Genomic DNA, 19,236 nt, shown 5'->3' with positions numbered 1-19,236 from the left:
GGTGACGTGAGAGTTATTGGGGGAAAGGGGGAGGAATGTGGTTTCCATTTTCCTGTATATTTGTATATATTTAGTAATTTTACCTATTTATCATTACTGTTTCATTAAAGTTGTGTAGTTTAGTTTCCAACCCATAAGTCTCTCTCTCCCTTATTCTCTCTCCTTTCTCTATCAAGGATAGAGAGACATTAATAGAGAGCGTCTGTTATTCGGTTTAATCGCCGGGCCAGTGTTAAACCGTGACAGTCAACAATTTGTAATGTATCTCAGTCATCAGATTGTGCAAGATGTGTTCTTAAGCCCTTTAACTTAAAGAGTCAGTGGAAATACCACAATTAACATGACAAGATTTAATTTTAAACCAACCTTTTGTCCACAACACCACCCTTAGAGCTGTTAGTTTTGCTTGATTGCTGTCATGCCTCTTGTCCCAGGGGATCCCAGCCCTGGCTGATGGTGCAGTGACACTGACAGCTTTTTGCTGCAGGGAGTCTTCACATGTTTTCCCCAGGCAAAGAGACAGCAATATGATATCATGTAAGATGTTTTGGGGAACAGACACAGGGAGAAAGACAGACATAAAAAACAAGTGGAATTGTGAAGCTCCTAGGATTAACAAGTAGCAGTGAGGTGTCTGTGTTACATTTCTGGCTCTGTCATTGTATTGTGCCATTGCTAACTAGTGAATTAACCTTGTTCTGTGTCTGCAGCACCATTTATGAAGTGACAATGATGATGGTTGGCACCACAAAGGGACAGTGTAATTCTTTGCTAATTAATATTTATAAAGTGCCAGATTCTCCTCTGCTCTGCACCTTTGCAGTCATTTACATTTGTGGAAAATATCATACTGCTGTAGTCATGCTGCTGTACTTTTCACCTGCTCCTCCCTGGCAGGGTGAAGGGCTGTACAAGGATTACAGAACAGGAAAATCTGCCTCAGGTCATTTTTTTAAGGTGCTTCCATGGATAGGCATAGATCTGCTAATTCAAGAGTGAAGGCACCTTTAGTAGGTGCTTCCACAGTCCCCTTCTTACATTACGGCACACAAAAGTTACTGTGATATTGGTTAGGGCTCAACCTTGCAGGACACTGCTCCACAGCAAGCTACATCCTGAGGTAGCTCCTCTGCCAGTGAAAAAGGATTAAAGTGTATTTCTTTTTTCCTGTGAAAGGGTAAAAATTAATGCCCTAGCTTAACTCTGCCATGAGTCTTTCAGACCTTCAGATATTCTGACAAGTTTAGTGATCACGTCTTGTGCTGCAGTACTGTAGCATTTCAGGTGTAGTGGAACAAAGCAATCAGACGCCTCTGATTACCGAGAAGTGGGTGTGAGCCGGTATCAAATCCGCCTGTGCCCAATTAGGGCAGGCCCCCTATTGAGCATGTGCAAGACCAGGGGGCCAATGAAAGGTGAAACCTTTATTGCGCCACTAGCGCTCATCGCCTCCAAGGTGAGGCTCTCGTGGCGCAGCTGGTTAAGACCCAGTACTGCAATGCCAAAAGCCCCGGGTTCGAGACTCCACAGAGAGCCTCACCTTGGAGGCGATGAGCGCTAGTGGCACAATAAGGTAATACAGTGCTTGAGAGTGAGCTAGTCTGTGGCTGTGAGTTTCACCTTTCACTGGCCCCCTGGTCTTGCACATGCTCAATAGGGGGCCTGCCCTAATTGGGCAGAGGTGGATTTGATACCAGCTCACACCCACTTCTCGGTAATCAGAGGCGTCTGATTGCCTTGTTCCACTACATTCAGGAACACAGCAGAAGAGGAAAACAAAACTTTTGGGGTTTGGTCCTGTACCAGCTTTCTTCTCTTCAGAAGAGAAACCTTTGAGTGTGAGCTAATCAGTAATGTTTATTTTCTGGAGATCTTCCAGGTGTCTCTCACAGGTTAATAGAATCACTACTCTCATGATTCTTGGTTAGGCTGCTTGGGAAACAGCAAGGCTAGCTGTCATCATAATTAATTAATAAAAACAAAGAAAGAAAACAGCTTAGAGAAAAATCATCATGTTAGCACAGAGAGGTGTATTTTCTTTGTCAAATGGCACAGAAGACCTTTCCAGACCCTTTTTGGAGGCTGATGCTAATCAATGCCTGTTTGCCCTGCCTAGCCCAGCTTTTCTTGCAACTAAATATAAAATTTCTTTTGAAATCCTGCTACCTGACATATTCTATGCTATAAGAGAATGAATAAGGAGTGTCACTGTTTTGGAATTAATTTGAAATTTGTGTATTACTCGGTTGTGCATCTACTGTTCTTGTAGACCAAGGGTAATTGCAGTCTTAGTCCTACGCAGTGCAGGTTTAGTTTCAGAAATTGGAGAAATAAGAAATTTTCTTTGTTTTTCGTCCACTTGTGCTCAACACATTGCTTTGCATGCAGCAGTGGACAGCCCCATGTACATGTTAATCACCAAATTGCTTTAGTGCACATTATTATTGCTTCTTTGATTATGGGCCTGTCACTAAGAGCCTAGCTGTTCAGAATACTTTCTGATTAATCCTGCTCTTCTCATCAGACCCTTCACTTGCAGAGCATCAGATAATTATCCTCCTCACTCAGACTTAAAAGGTTTCCCAGTAAATAAAAACTGTGACTATTGGGAACTCCATACACTGTGGTGTCCACTAAATGCTGAGAAACTGTTTGGTCTGTGTCATGTCTCCAGATTAGCACATTAAAATATTTGCTCTTGGGGATTCCAAGCAAAAAAAAAAAACAGGGTAAGAGAAACACCAGAGGAGGTGAGAAGAAGCAAGCATGAACATGATGGGGAGGTATGAGCTGCTGTTAAATCAATGTCCTACCTTGCAGGCTCTGTGATGATCCCCCATCTGCCGTTATGGCATGAGCAGAAATGTGTTTTCTTTTGACATCTGTTTCTGTTTGTGTTTGCTCATAGAAAGCATCATGTAATGGAAAAAATCCAACTCATAAAAGAAGTCATAAATATGAGAACAGAGAGGCCTGCATACTAGTTAGTTTGTCTTCTGGAGCCACTGTGATATGTGCTCTACTTCCTTGTTCAGCCTGTAGCTAAAGAAACACGATTTCTACTGCTTCCCCATGGAGAGTTCTCTACAGTCTGACACCATAGGTAACAGGAATTTTTTATTACAGATTAAAACAAACCAGTTAGAAAAGAGCTTTTGATATCCTTTATAAAAAAAGTAAAACAGGTTCTAGAAACCTGGCCTGGATTTCTTAGGGTATCAGGTAGTGATAGGACCAAGGGGGAATGGATTCAGACTAGAGGAGGGGAGATGTGGATTAGGTATTAGGAAGAAGTTCTTCCCCATGAGGGTGGTGAGACCCTGGCACAGGTTGCCCAGAGAGGTGGTGGGAGCCCCATCCATCCCTGGAAGGTTTTAAGGCCAGGCTGGACAGGGCTCTGAGCAACCTGATCTGGTGGGAGGTGTCCCTGCCCATGGCAGGGGGGTTGGATCTGGATGAGCTTAAAGGTCCCTTCCAACCTGAAAATTTGAGTTAATTAGACCTGAGTCAGGAAAGGAAGAGCTAAAATGTGCTTTTGTGTCTTGTCTGCTACATGAATGCTTTGAAAATTCAGATCTTTGTGTTGTGTGTCCCCCCTGGCACCTCCCCTCTGCAGGAACATCTTGTTCTGCAAGGCTGCAAGATGCAGGGGTGTAAAATACCTGGGATTGCCAATTCCAGTGATGTGGTGATGGGAACATTATACTTTATATTTGTATGTACATGATGTACAGATAATACATTCCACTGTAGTTGCATATTATACACACATTGGAAAGACAACAGATCAATGATCAAAATAGGAATCTTTGGTAGGCAAGTCAGTAGTCAGCCAGTGCAAAGAATGGCAGTGGTTGTCTTGAGCAAAGTGAGATTTACTTCATCAACACAAGGGTTTGTCCTAGTAACCAGGTTGTTGTGGTTCACCAACCAGCACAGTCCCTGCCTTGCCCTGTTCTTCATGAGTTTGCTCTTGGCCCATGACAAACACAAAGAAAATTTGATGAAGTTTAGTCAGCAATGAATAAATCTTAAACTGAGTCAGATGTCTGCATATTGAGAGTAAAATATGGTTAAATACACAAGGTGTTGTTCAGCTGAGCTAACCTGTTAGACCACAGCAAGGTGAGTGTCTGCATTGTGTCTCATTCTGCTGGGAGGTGTAGAACACACAGAGCAGAGAAGCAGCAGAGTACAGTGGCTGATGTGAGGCTCCCAAATTTCACAACACAGTCATTCAGCCTCTGCTTTTCCATTGGCTTGAAAGGTGACACTGCAAAAACCACTACAGACCCCACACCTTTGCTTCTCCAGATGTTGGCAGTGGATAATAACTCTCTGTTGCTCTTGTAAGACAATTTTATGTACTCTGATTAAAGGTTGAATTTAAAGGCATAGCCTTCCATGAAGACAAACTATGTCAGCCTTTCCTAGGTACCAGATTGTTGAGGAATATGTCTCTTAACTGAGAAAAATCCCCTGTTATCTATCCAGTAACTGACTAAACCTAAAGTGCTTTTGAAGCATGGCTTAAGTGCAGCTAAAACCAGATGCTTTCTTAATAAGATGCATGAGAAGTGTTCATGAGGGTGAAACTGAGCCCTAAATGCCCAGTAAGTGTGAGACTTACACTTTGAGTTAACCATATTAACAGAGATTTATTTTTTTGCAGGACATTGGCTTCCTGGAAGCATGGCTGATCAGTTCACATGTGTTTCCTTGACCAGAGCTAAAATTCACAGGGATGGTTACTTGCTCTGCTTTGGACATGATGTTAATGTTCCAGTCACATTACATTATCACATTAATATTCCTTCACACCAAGCTAGGGAATAGGGCTGTCAGGCACAGATGCTTCCCTCCAGTCCTTTCTGGGGGATGTGGAATTCATGCAAGTGATTTGTTTCTGTTCTCACAGGGCAGGGAGGGGGAAAGTTGCTATTTATTTTTTTTTTAAATGTCCCTCATATAACATGTTTTCCTGAGAGGAGGAAAAGGAAGGCTACACATCTGTTTCTGGCAGTTTGAGCAGAAAATGACAATTCTGTGATAAGACTTCTGTTCTTTGGGAGGTGGTTGCACAGTCCTGAGATGCTTCCTAAAACACTTCTGACTTCTGCACAGGTGGCATTTTCATTTACTTGTCAGGAGTTCTTGTGAGTGGGGCAGCATCTACCAGAGTCACTGAGCACCTTACAAGTAGAAACAAACAGATGTCATTATCTTGTGGGGCAGGAGAAAGGGCAGGTCAGGTACAACTGTGGAACTTGACTGTCATCCTGAAATGGAAAGAAGCAACAACCCAGGTTTAATTCAGGAGCTATCATTGGGATCAGAATTAATTTTAAAAAGTACTCTATTTTCCCTTAAATATTCCCCATTCTTGTAAATTGGACTTCACTGCTTAAATTATACTAACACATTTTAATATTTTTAAGGTCAATTCATTAAAGTGTCAGTACAGCTGCAGTTAAGTTTAATCTGGAACAGCATTAACCAAATCATCACTCAGCAAATCTGCCGAGATCTGTTGAAACATAAGTAATATTATTTCAGTTGGGTTAGGAATGGGCTGAGTTTCTCAAACTGTAAAAACAGAAAGAATTAAGAACTGGAGATAGAACTGGCCTAGTTCCCTCAGGCTTTCTGAGGAACACTGAGGCTCGGTAGTGGGTCTCTCAGTATCCCACAGTGAGCTGCTTCAGGGAGCTGAACTCATGAGGGAAAAACTGGAAGAGTTCAGATTTCCTCCTCAAAGTCTCTCTGTTTCACAGGGGATTGTGTGATCAAGTGGGAGAGAAGGACATGGCTGAGAGTGGAGGAGACATTGTTCCTCCTAGCAGTAGTGCTGGATTTGGTTGCTTCACTCAGAAAGTACTTCAAGGGAAGTGCATGCTGGAGAAAGAAATAATTTTCTTCCCTTTTGGTGAGTTGTTTAGCTAAGAAATACACCCACACCAAAATGTTTTCATCAAGCCTTTCTTCTAATTGACCTTTTAATTCAGTTATTGTGGCATAAAGCTTTGCATGCATGGTTCAGCTTTTCCATGGTTTTTATAACATGAGTTGTAAAAAAGGTCACTGAAACCATTCCAGTGCCACAGAGCATCCTCCCCTCTTCAGCAGCAAAGGAGATTGAGAGGGACACAGTGTTGCAGTGACAGTGTGTGACTGTGTCTGTTCAGGGGAAGAGCTGCTTTAAGCCAAACTTAATCTGAATTCAGACCACATAGGATGGAAGGGGGGTTGTTGGTTTATTAATGACATGTAGTTAAAAGGCAATTACTGAACCACACACTCAGGAGCTGTATCAGCAATACAACAGAGGATCAGGCACTTAAAAAATATGAATGAACATCTGCAGCTGGTTAAACACCCTTCTGTAGCTAATCCAGAAAGTCCCCCTGTCCCCTGCCCAGCCAACCAAATGTCTGGGTGCACATGGGACTTGGGGGTTCCCCTGCTCCTGTGGGAGATGTGGCTGTCCTGCCTTGGGGTGAGCTGACACAACCCTCTGATGGTGCACACCCAGGTGAAAAAACACCCCAAAGGTTCATGTGTGCATGTGTGGGTCCCTCCTTGTTGCACCCTACGCTGGTAGCCCATGGGCTGCTACCCTGTGGCATCTGAGAGGCAACCCTGGCAAGCAGAGCCCAGACCTGGGGATGCCAGCAGGGCACTTTCAGGCAGTGCCAGACTAGGTTTGGCTGCTTCTGTGTTCACTCCAGTGTGTTTCTCTTTTGCTACAAATTTTCCTGCTTCTTTTATACTTCGTTTCACACTGATCCCTCCTTTGTTTCAAAAATGTCTTTTTAATTCCCCAGTTATTGTTTAATCTGGTTGATGTTTGTTTTCCTCTTTAATATGACCAACTTTGGTGGCCCACATCTTCTCTAGCATCACCAGTTTGGGGCAGATAATTTTGTATATTTGATACATACACACCCCAACACTATTTACATTCCTGTTTCTCTAGGACATTTGCCAGGGGGAGGCCATGCAGGAACCCCACATCCCCCACCTCTCTTAAATATATATTTCTAATACTCCACATGGCCTATCACAAAGTCATCTCTGCTGTCACAATCTGCTGGGGGATTGGCTTTTATTCCACAAAGCAGGTCAACTAATTGTGTTTGCTGCTTATAAATTAACAAATGGTCACAGCTGTAAAAAGCTTTGAAAACAGTGACTGTAGCACAAGATGAGTATTAACCATCACAATTCTTATTAATAACATTGTTATGGTTGATTTTTTTTTTAGTATTTATTATATTTAGATTATTATAAGGATATAAGAGATGAGGTGCTTCACAGCTTGAACACCCAGGGACCCAGAGCCAGGCAGACCCATGTTGAAGATGAGGCAAATTATTGAGCCTATGACCTTATTTTCCCTCATAATTAATATGCAAGGATTCACTAATCAGCATGTATGGACTGATTTCCGAATATTTCAGAAGGCACATTTCATGGATACTTTTTTTTGTTGTTTTCCTTTTTGCCACTGATTATCAGACCATTACTTTGTGTCCAAGTTTCTCACTAATACTAATGCTAAGATGTTTTAAATCTACTGAAGGAAGTAATTGTGCCTCTTTCTGGGTTTAGCAGCAGGTGGGAGAGGCAGACTCCATGTCTGCATTTGTGTGAGAGACTACATGAGCTGAGAATCTAGAAAATCTCCCGCAGATATATGGTGGAGTGGAATTTCATGCTTGCAATTTATACAGAAATCAGTGTAAAAAGTGAGCAATCAGCAGGGACACTGACATTTAGAACCTTCCTAAATCACAACAAAAAGACAAACAATAATCCAATGTTCCAGAAATATTAAGCAATGTTTTTGGATTTTAATTTCATTTTTATACGTTTAATTTGATAATTGGTTTGTGAAAGTAGTGTTTTGCTTCCTATCCTCATTGATAATAGTAGTTGAGTAAACCACATTCAGGCTGGTGATTCACAGTTATTCTAACTCATAAGAGGGAAGTAGAGTGATAATTACTGTAGCTTAATTTTAAATTAAAATGTCTGAACAGCTCTGCAGACATGTACTTGCTAACACTAAGTTTTAAGACGTTCTATTTGGGACTCAAAAGGTGGTTAAAATCTTGACTCAGAGTTGCCGTTGGGGATCAGAAAGTTTAAATGATTCTTCTTGCTCTTCTTCTCCCCATGGCCCTTAAAACTTGAGCAGCTGTTCACTGAGCTCCTTCCTCTGAGGCAAATTATCTGTGGATGAGGTTCATTCCCCAAAATCACTATTTCTCTTCCTAGAGGTTATTTTGTCAATTCTTTCACCTGTTTTTTTTCCCCCTATTTTAGTGTCTTTTCCATCAGTCCCTTTCCCTATCACCTTTTTTTTTCCCCATTTCCTTTGTGTACTTCATGTGAACTTTTGCTGTGAAACAGAGAGCTTGCAGTTTTCTTGCTGTATTTGTTGCATGAATGAAGTACCTAAAAAGTTAATTTAAGTGTAATTTAAGGAGGAATTTTAATGACAGTAAATAGACTTTGCCTATCACATTATGTATTTTCTCAGATGTAGAAGAGCAGCATAAAAAGAGCAACATTGCTCTTAAAAGGAGCTTTCCTTTGCATATTCCCTAAAGCATCTGGTTCCGGATTTCATCAGCACCTGACCATGCTGTTTTTCCCGTGGTACCTGGGTGTCCTGGGTGGCAGACTGTTCACATTTCCTCTTGTGAAAATGGCTTCAGAAGTAAAATAGTCCAGAAAGTGGTACTGAGCATTTCAAACCTAATGTTCCATCTCAGGGGGGATGAAGGAATGGGTTTGTGTAGGTAGCAAGTTCCAAGGCTGGGTAATAGTTATTATCTTTAACTCTCTTGCTCCTTACACATAGATTTGTTAACAAGGGATTTAGGAGCATTTAAGTCACTGCTGCTGTGTGGGAATCCCAGATGAAAAGAAGCTTAAACTCATAAAGGCTTTTCATACTCCCTTCATTCACTGTTTACTTTACCCTCTCAATTTTTTTACTTTACTTTTCATCCCCCACTGACTTCAGTGGAACCAGAAATGAGTTGCTGCATTTTTCTCATTTAATCGTTCCCTCAAATAATGTGGGAATTCAGGGGATATGTGGTCACTAAAAATTCACTGCAGTTGAGATCAGGGACAATCTGAATTTATTGTGGGAAGCCTTTCCTGCAGCAGTTGGGAGGCAGATGGCTAAGCCCGTGTTGACTTTTCTACTGGAACATCCCAGAGTCCATTTTCCCACCAAGCAGAGAATGCCTCATTCTTCCTCTGAACCTTAGAATTTCTGCATTGAATATTTTACAAACAGAAGCAGTGATGACAAAGTTTGAGTTATGATAACCTGTCAGGGGAAGTACAGGGTGGGGACTCAGAATTTGTGTGTCCTGTACTCAGGCACCTTAAGTAACCTTCAACAAACCCCTGACTTTTCTTTAGTATTCCTCCTTGCATGATACCTAACCCCCAGAGAGAAGATGAGATTTAACATCTTTTTCTTTGTCAATACCAGGTACTGTAAAAATGTAAAGCTTTTACATTAACGCTGACATTTAAAAGAAATGAATGATGAAGTTAATATTCCTTTTTTTTTTAAAGTTTTATGTGCACACAATTTGATTAGTATTAATGGCTGAATCAGTACCAGACTTACCAGATCTGAGTCAGCAAGATAAAGTAAGTAAGCTTTAATTTCCTATTTCCAGTACTCTGGATTGGCTTTTACAGGGAGGAATTAATAGAATATTCATTGATTGAGTCCTGTTAATATTGCAAGCTACAGTGTTTTTCAGTGATGAATCTTTTTGGCTCTAGACAAGTTACAAACTTAGTATTTTATTTTCAACATCAACTAAGCCTGAATAATCCATATTTCTCTAGCTTGCATCTGATTAAAAATGATTGTTTTAATGGAGTATTTTCCTATCTACTGCTTGATCAGTAATTAGTTTCAAATTTAAAAACAGTTCTCTTTCTAAAAAACTTCCAGTGTCTGACTGGAGATGAATACAACTGAAGTTGGATTTGCATAAAAATCTAATGCTAGTAACTGGATCAGCAACTGCTGTGACACGAGGCTCTGCATGACACCCAGAAATATTGGGAATCTGAAGGAATTTGGTGTCAGAGGGCTGGGAGACAGATAAAATATTCTGTGTGGAAACAGGAAAAGTCAGGTATGGTTTCAGTGCTGCAGGGGACCACTGAGTACAAATGCTGGTCTGCATTATGGGAACCTGGTTAACCTGATTTCCACCAGAATAAACTTCCTTCTAGGATCCAGACCAGGTTTATGGGGCTGTGAGAGTGGTGGGAGCTTTCAGCCTCATTCTAACACATAAGGGAGGCAATTCAGTAATTCAGTGAGAAGCTCATGGAAGAGCATTGGGAAAAGGATGTTTGAAGTCTGGCTTGCTCCAAACCTTTCAAAATGTTGTGATTGTTGTCAGCCCAGGAGAGATTGAGAGGGACCAAATGAAATGGGTTCCTAGAGAGGCAAAAGGGACAGCACTTCTCACAGTGACAAGAAATGCTGATGTGCTGGGCTGTGTGTAGAGAGCAGGGGGTGTTGGTGTTCCTGCAAACGATTGGGAAACCCAAACAGGGTGGAGCAGACACCTGACTACTTCTTTCTGCCTGGGATTTTTCAGCTTTGTCATGCCTGGCCGGCTTTGGGCACTCATATATCTTAGCAAGCACACAACTTCTTTTTTTCTTTTATTCTTCTGTTATCATCTCTTTCTCATGGCCTCCAGAGTCATCCAGAAAGCAACAAGCCCAGATGCTGTCAAGCTCTTAAGGAGGAAGGGAAGGCAGCCAGTTCCTTAGTACCTTAGTTGTAGTCTCCTCTTAGGCTTCTCTGTACAGACAGGCCTTACATTTAAAAACAAAACAAACAAAGCAATTAAGAAAATCCCTTTTACAGCCTCACCTTTTCTATGTTTGTAGATTTTAAAGGAGATTGGCCTGGTGGCAGAGATAGATCTGAATAGCTCTGGGCTCTGAAAGCATTAGGGGTCTGTGATGAGCAGTACAGATATAAAGGAGGGCTGGTTGGGAATTTTGGTGGAGCTCTGTAAGCATTAAGGTTTTGCTATATATCCCTTTTTAGTGCACCTGCTTACCCCTTTTATCACTGATCTAGGTGGAAATATGATTTGCATTTTCTGGGAGAGCAAATGTGTAATGCTGTGAAGTATTCATTACACCTGTGTATTTCAGTCAGAACAGTGAGAAAAACAGTAATAAAGGCAATGAGCTTGGATCAGAATCCGTTCTTGCTAAGGTAGTGGTGAGGCTGAGGTCTGAGAGGTTGCCCACTAATATATTTGGCTTCTTTTTACTAGAAAAAAAGTATTTCCATTAGGCAGAGCATGCTGATCACTTGTCAGGCAGTTTAAGTTTTTAGCAAGGTTTATATTTTATGAATGGTACTGTGCCACATCACCATTAGCATCTTTTCTAAATCTTGCTGAATAAACTCTTTAAGTCTTTCCTCCAATCAAAGTGTTGGTGGAGGGTTTTTTGTTTGTTTTGGGTTTGGGGTTTTTGTTTGTTTTGGCTTTTGTTTGTTTTTTTCCCTTGTTTTGGCAGGAGTGATTTACATCAGGTTAGGAGCTTATCTAAATATAAAATAGGTTTAAATTGTATTTAGAAGTAACGTTGAATTTTTATTATTATTATTTATGTTTAATTCCAGCTTAAATAAAATGTTGTCTGTGTTTAACTTCACATCTTAATTCAAGGATTGTGTTCTGTCTCTAATCCTATGGCTGCCACTCCTGATGTTATCCTACTAACAGCTCAGCTGGCATGCAGTTAGGCCATACAATAATATCTGACATTCCTTGTTACCCTTTATAATTTATTAACCCCAGAATTCAAATTCTGCATAAGTGGAAAACAAAAAATAGAGAGTTTGGATCCCCAAATAATTGCTTTATTTACACAAAACTCAATGAAGAAATTGAGGAAAAAAGGAAACTTTGTAGTCAAGGATAGATCCACCCTTTTTCTGACCTTGATTAGTCAGAGAAATTTATTCTCAGTGCCAAGCTTTGCTTTCCCAGAGTCTTAGTGCAAAGTATAGAACAGGATTTGAGAACAGGAGTCAGTTCATAGTATGATGGGACAGTTTAGGTTTGGAGGGAGCACAGGAGGGCTGTAGTAAAAGCTTCTTCTGAAGCCAAGGGCAGTGGTGTGGCTGGGCTGGGATAACATGAAGACATGAAATACTTTATTCCAGTTTTGAATCAAGACTTTCTGACATGTTTTTTGTTCCTTCTGCTTTCTTTGAACAATTAAAACTTGATTACACTGATCTAATTTTGCAAAGAACGAGGCTGTGACTGAACTGAACTCTGTATTTCTTAAATCAGTTGTAGCTGCTAACCCTTCCTGCTTCTCAGGAATATCCTCTCAAAAGGTTTAAATACTATTAGTACATTTATTCAATTCAGCTTGATTGAAACATGTGTTATGTTTCTCATATTTCACTTAGGTTCTGTGGGAGAGGAAAATACCAGATGTAAATTGCCTGCACAGGAAGAAAAATGATAGGAAGAAGAGAAGTGAAGCAAAAATAGCATCTACCAGAAGTCCAGCAGTTACTCTGTAACAACTGACTTGCAAAACAGGGACAGGATTTTTATGCTGAAATCATACCAGTAAGTAAATAAATTAAGCTCTTATGCAGTGGGATATTGTGGACTTTACAGCTTGGGTGTTGGGGTTTTTTTGCTGTTTGTAATGAGGAAACACAACAGATTGGAAGGAGCCAGCATTGAACCATAAATTAATGAAGCATAATGTCTTTAAATCCCACAGTGAGGTAATGTTAGGCTGGCATTGGTTAAATGCTTTCAAGGACTGATATTAATAACACTAAAGCAAGAGATGTCAGCTCCCTAATGTAATGGGGCCATTCCAGCAATATGTATGAAGAGTGGTCAGCATGCCAACAAGAGCAAAGTGTGTTCATGGAGACAAGGGAAAAGGAAGATCAGAGGCTTTCCACTTAATCCTCCCATCTGAGGTTGTCAGAGAGGACAGAATAAATCAGTTTTTCACACGGACAGTTTGTCCTGCTGGGTTGTGTGATGCTGCAGTTCCAGGACTAAAAGCAACAGGGGAAGATTTTTCTTATAGTTCTGCTCAGCAAATGAAATGAAGGAAAAAAAAAAAAAGTTCATTCACCCCACTTTAAAAAAACAGATGTTGTTAAAATATATTTGTGTCTTCCAATTCTATGGTAACATTCATCCCATAGAGGTTTAAGGATTTTCTTACTGAACTCACTTTGCATCCTCATCATCACAGGGCATCCATTTTTGCAGCTGTTTAAGCAGCTGCTTTAAAAAGGGAGATTGGAAATGAAGGAGAAACAAGACTTGAAATTAAAATACAAGGGTGTTGTAGTAGAATGTGATGGAATTTAGCCAGTTCCTGGAATAATAGCAACTAGATTTATTCTTGTATTTATTTATTTGTTTCTGAAGTCGTAAGACTATCCTTGAAGGTTATACATTATAGGGTCTGTGCAATTTCAGAGTTTTTCTTTCTTCTTTTTTTGAGGAGATGAAAGTGCCTGCGGGGTAGAAGGTATGGTCAGCTGAGATTCAGCCTCTTGCTCTTTTTCCAGTTAAAGTCCACAGGTGTCTGAGGCCAGAAACCTTTCTCTCTGTGCTAAGCTAGCTGTGATAGAAAATGAGATCAGTGTGGGGTCAGGCAGGATGGTGCTACCATGCTGCACTGAGGAATGTGAAATGGTTTGAAAAGTCAAATGGGGTTTTTCAGTGGTTTTGAAAGCCAAATGGGGTGCTGGAGGCTTTAAGACTGCTTGGAAAGTGTGAAACCAGCTTGTATGAATTCCCAGTAGAAGGTGTGAGGAAGTCTGAGGTGGGAGAAGGTTTGATATTTATGTTCAGGGTGATACTGGCAGCTCTGCCTGGACCTAGTTATGGTTCTGGACATTAAAATTACTGCTCATGTATATACAGGGATTGGTAGGATCTTTATCCAGGCAGTGTCTTGCCATCTGCTGTTACAAGAAAGGGTTTCCTCTGGGAGACAGGAGTGGAGAGAATGCTTCTATTTATTTTAAAATAAAAGCTGTGGAAATTCCAGTGTGGGTGGCCCAGGGATGAACAAGGGTATGCAAATAGTCTCTGAGTACCAAATTTTTAAAACAAATAAACCAAACCAAAACAAACCTTCATAGTGCAGGGCTTGAAAACCTACTTGCCTTGACCTAGGACCATCCAGCAGCACTGAGGTCATTAAACCAAAGGGTTTGCATCTTTTTTCACCCCTGCAAGAGCTGATCAGCAGGTTGTGCCATGCTGGTGGCCACGGAGGGAGCTTTACAGTCCCCATCTGGGGGATGCAGATTCATCCTTTGGAACCTCTTGACTGTGCCAAGGAACACTCCTCTCACACAGTGTGACTCTGATGGTTGTGGCTGTGCCTTTGCCAGAGGTTTAAGGTCACACCTAATACATGGGGCTGATTACAAGGTTATTCTGCCTTTATTAGTACCAGATACACAGTGGTGGCAGACTTCTTTCTGTTTAGATGGAAAAAGAGAAAAAAAATCTGTGTGCCCACAGCTGTCTTTTATAAACCAAACAGTAAATTCACACTGGCCCAAAAGGTAATATAGTGAATACCCTGCAGGGTCTTGTTGCAGTTAAACTCCTGAGAGAGAGAGAGATGGTCCTTTTAAATTATTTTATTGGTTAAATGTAATCACACAAAGTACTCCAGTCCTCACAAATGGTTAGAAGATGGTATCATGACCCATAAAAGAAATATATAAGTCTTTGTCTTTATTAGCTTTTACACAAAAGGCTGTAACTTTCTGCACTTCCTATTAGAAGGTGGCGTTTTTATGAGTTGTTTGAAAGGAATGGCACATGAATTTTTATTTTTGGTTTAAGACAAAGAACACTGCATTCTTTTGAAAAAATGATAAATGTGTCATGGTGAATCCAGGTTCAAAAAGAAGAAGGGGGAGCTAGTAAGAGCAGCAGATGGGGTTTGCACTTTGAGTGGTGATAGGGGATCATCATGGGAATGTGTTTCTGACAGCTTCTCAGTTGCAATAGTATTGTTGTTCCAGAAAATCCTGGATAAGGCCTGCTGCAAGCTTGCATTTCTCACACCTCTTCTGTGTGAAGCAAAAAGTTCAATAGTTACAGCATTCTTGGGTGCAGTTTGCTTGGATTTTTCATCCTGGGAAGAGAGTTGTGCTGCTTCCTCATGGTGAGAGTAGAAGCTCTAAGGCTGTGCCAGGCTTCAGTGCAGGAGTTGGCATGTGGCAGTCATAGCCAGAAGGAAAAGAAGACAGCACAGATTAAAATAGTTTTGTAGGCACTTTTGAGGGGGTTTTGCATGACACTTGAAATGGTTTAAAAATCAGTGGTGGTCCATGTACTCATTTGGGAGCCATCACTTCAGAGAGGATCACTCATGAGGCAGGGTTATGGTCCATGTCTTCTGCCTGGATGTGCAATGAGGACCCCAGTCCCTTTTTTAGAAAGACCAAGAGCAGAGCTTAAGTGGCAGATGTGTGAGTGCTGGCACATTGGGAGCAACAGAGAGAACTGGCTTCTGCTTTTTCCTTCCTCACATGGACTGTCAGGGAAGCAGTGAAGAAAAATAGTTACTCACCCCTCATCAATAGTTTCTCAACCCACAGTTTCCTTGGTGTGCAGAGAGAAAAGCAAATGGAAAGGAAGTGGAAGAGAGAGTGTGCCAAGCAGGAAAAGCAAATGGAAAGAAAATGGAAGAGGGAGTGTGCCAAGTAGGAAAAGAATGCAAGGCTGAGTAGCAAGGAAGGTCAAATATCAGCTGATGGCTGTGAAGACTGAAATATGTGTCCATCCCTGCAAGACATGACTTGAGGTGGCCACCCCCCCACATTACCCATAGTGAGTAAGAGATGAGTTGAAGACCAAGCCCATTTGCAGAGACTCCTCTCATCCTATCTGCAGGGAACTCTTCACTCCATATCTGCCCACCCCCAACCTTTAAATTCAGTGCCCACATCCAAATCTGTCCTCTTCTGCATCTCTTCCTCCCTGGCATTTTTTACCACTGTGTGCTGCCAGCTTTCTCTTCCCTGGCCTTGCTGGGCAGAGTGGTGTCTGTGTCAGGGATGGTGCAGATGAAAGGCTCCCTCCCAGGTTGTGTTCCCACCCCCCACTTAAGGGCAGATCTGCCCTGATCTGCCTTCCCTCTCTTTCCCTCAGCCCTTGCTCCTGGGAGAGCAGTGTGACCCCCAGGATGAGCTCCTTCCCTCTGTGTGAGGAGGGCACTTGGTCAGAAGTGGATTCCCAAAGGAAAACTGGAATCCATGGGAGGACTGGAACCACCATGGTGTGACTGGAGAGCAGCCCAGGCAAAGCTGGAAGCAGCAAGGCACTGCCAACTGTTACTTCAGCTGCCTGGAGAGTTTGGAAGGAAAGAAGCAGAAATGAAAGTGCAGCCAAAGGCACTTAAATATCATTAGAGTTATGTAAATCAGCCAAGTTAAAAAGACAGAACTGAAGCCTTATTTCCCTCCTGGGGAGTTCTGGGGATAACTGCAAGGGGGGAGGGATGTCTTTGAATAAAGATGCATTGACAGTTTTTCTGCAATGTGAGATTTTGTGGGTAGACAGGAAATAACCTCATATTGATGTCTTCTTTTTTCAGGGTTGATAAATCTAAATACAGGATATAATCCTTTACAATAATATTCTTTGAAAGGTTCAAACCTAGTTTTAACATTTTAACCGTGCTGAGTGTTGGCCCATGAAACAAACAAAAAATACACTTATGTTTTGGCTGTTGTTATTTTTGGCTGCTCTCCCAAAGTGATTAGAGGAGTTTGCTTTTAACTGCTCATTATTTAAATTATTTTGGGTTGTATATCAGTCATTCAGGGCTCAGTGTGGGTAGTGAAATAGGGCTGTTAAAGACTGCAGAAGATCATCTGCTTCTTCAGCTCTTCTCATCCATGGGGTAGGATCCATTACACCTGTGACTGTAAATCCTGGGAAGATATTCCCTGCTAGGGAGTCTGCAAGCAAGGATGGTGTTGAGCTGGGGCAGAGCAGCTTGCACTGCACAACTCTGCTGTGATGGAGATGTGTGACTGAGGGGTGTCATCTGCTCAGTTCTTGCCCTTCAAGGGAGCTGTGCTTGGGACAGGATGGAGTGAGTGTGAGTCTGAGTGTCCCAAAAGGTCCCAGATTAGGAGGAGGTGAATTGTGATGATGTGTGAAAAACTAATCAGAGAAGTGTGGACACATTGCTGGATAATTCTCTGGTCCATGTGGCAGAGGACAGTCAGTAACACATGATGAAACCCCAGATAGCATTTCCTGCATTACACATCTGAGCTCAGGCCTCCTCCCATTTATTGCAGGAGAAAACAAAAATCTGAGTTCAGGCTCTGAGGGTGAAGATCCCAACCTGCAGAGATGTTGTTTCCTGCATGTGACCACCTTACCCCAGCAATGTCCCTGCAAAGAGAGAGGCATTCTGTAACCAGAGCTCTCAGCAGTGCAGAGAAGTCACAGATGAAGAGGCAGGGAGCTGACCTGAGAGCTGAGGATCCTTTAGCCAGGGGCAGTGCTGGTTTTGATGGAAAAACAGAGGGTGCACAGAGGAGCCTGTGGCTGACAGAACACAGCCAAAGCCCAGGACGTGGGAGCATTTTTGCCTGAAGCTGCCCATGCATCTGCAGTGCAGAGTCCTGTCCCACAGAGATAACCAGGAAAGCTGGTTGTGGCTCCAGGGAATTCTGCCTGGGATTGCTTTGCTCCTCAGGAGCATTTTACGGCCTGTCCCATGCACCTAAGCCAGGTAAGGTAAAGTATCACCTAGGAGGCTCCAGTGTGTCACGGGCACACTCTGACTGACAGAGAGCAGAGGCTGGTGAAGGTTTGGATGGCTGCTAAGGCTGAGCATTTGTTACAGCAGAGGCTTTGGCATCACTCATGGGCAAGCCCCTGGCTCTTCACATCAAAGCAAAGTGAGGGATTCAGAAAATTCTCTCTGATATTACATGAGGTTGTCTCAACAATGTGCCATTTTTTTTGCCATCTTCAGGAGGTGCTGGAGTTAAAACATTTGAGAAGTGATGTGCTACAATAACCAGTCCAGGGCTTTTCTGTCAGCCCCAAGACATTCAGCTCTAGATAATGCAGTTTAGGATTAAAAACTGGATGGAGATTTGTGGAACTGTCTGAATGGGAAGAGCAACAAGTGTGACTGTAGGCACTGCAGTTCTTGAGGGAGGAGATAGCTTTTGGGGTGTATTTTGGCAGCTAATTCACCTCAAGAGTGGACACCATCTCCCATTCAGCCCTTGTGAATGTGCAAGGACAAAAGCTTGGAGGGATTCATATCAGTGCTGCAGCCTACTTTGTGTTTTGTTTTCTTCTCAAGTGCTGCCCACTGGATCTGATCAAAATGGGATTACTCAGCCTTTTTTTTTCAGGAAGAGAATAATCAAATCTTGGTATATTTCAATGAGAGAATTCCTAGGAATTAGTGAATGTACAGCCTATGTAGAAAAATGCCTGAATGTTGAGAATTTTAAGGATCAGTGAAAGGATTTATTGCTTTGCATTCTCATGGATATTGTGTACACACCACACAGTCAGTCCTTGAGAACCTTCTGCTCTGGGGCCAGCAGTAGTGTTGTATATTGTGCATCAGGATTATGCTGTCTGCTTTGCCCACTGACTCTGACAGGACACTGCTTGAAAGATCTAAACCCCAAGTCTTTCCAACACAGATGGTTGTTCCAGTTTTTTATGAAGCTGAGTTTCTCAGAGCTGTTACACTCTCCAGCAGAGCAGAACCCTCATTATGAAGGAAGAGTGCTTAGAGGAGGCAGAAGGTACTGTGTCTCAAGGAGGACAAAAGAACAGACTCAAAAGAAAATGTGTTGTGTTTCAGCCTTACAGGAAGGTGCTGTTTTCATGATACTGCAACAAGACTGTACTTTTCAAAAATATCTAAAAGATGTCTTTCAACTCTGAAAGTGCACAGGTACCTGCCAGTCAGGCCACTTTGGAGAGGCTTTTGGCATGAGTCATAGGAGAGACCAAGTCAGACCTTCATAACGCTGTTTTATTCATAAATCTGAGCTTAGAGATACAGAACTGAATGATGCTTTTAGGCACACAGGAGAAAACATGAGCAACAGGCTGCACTTTGCAGAAACCTGGGAGTTGT

Source organism: Calypte anna, chromosome 5A (genome assembly GCF_003957555.1).
Source record: "Calypte anna isolate BGI_N300 chromosome 5A, bCalAnn1_v1.p, whole genome shotgun sequence".
NCBI classification, from domain to species: Eukaryota; Metazoa; Chordata; class Aves; order Apodiformes; family Trochilidae; genus Calypte; species Calypte anna.
This window is presented reverse-complemented; position numbering follows the sequence as displayed.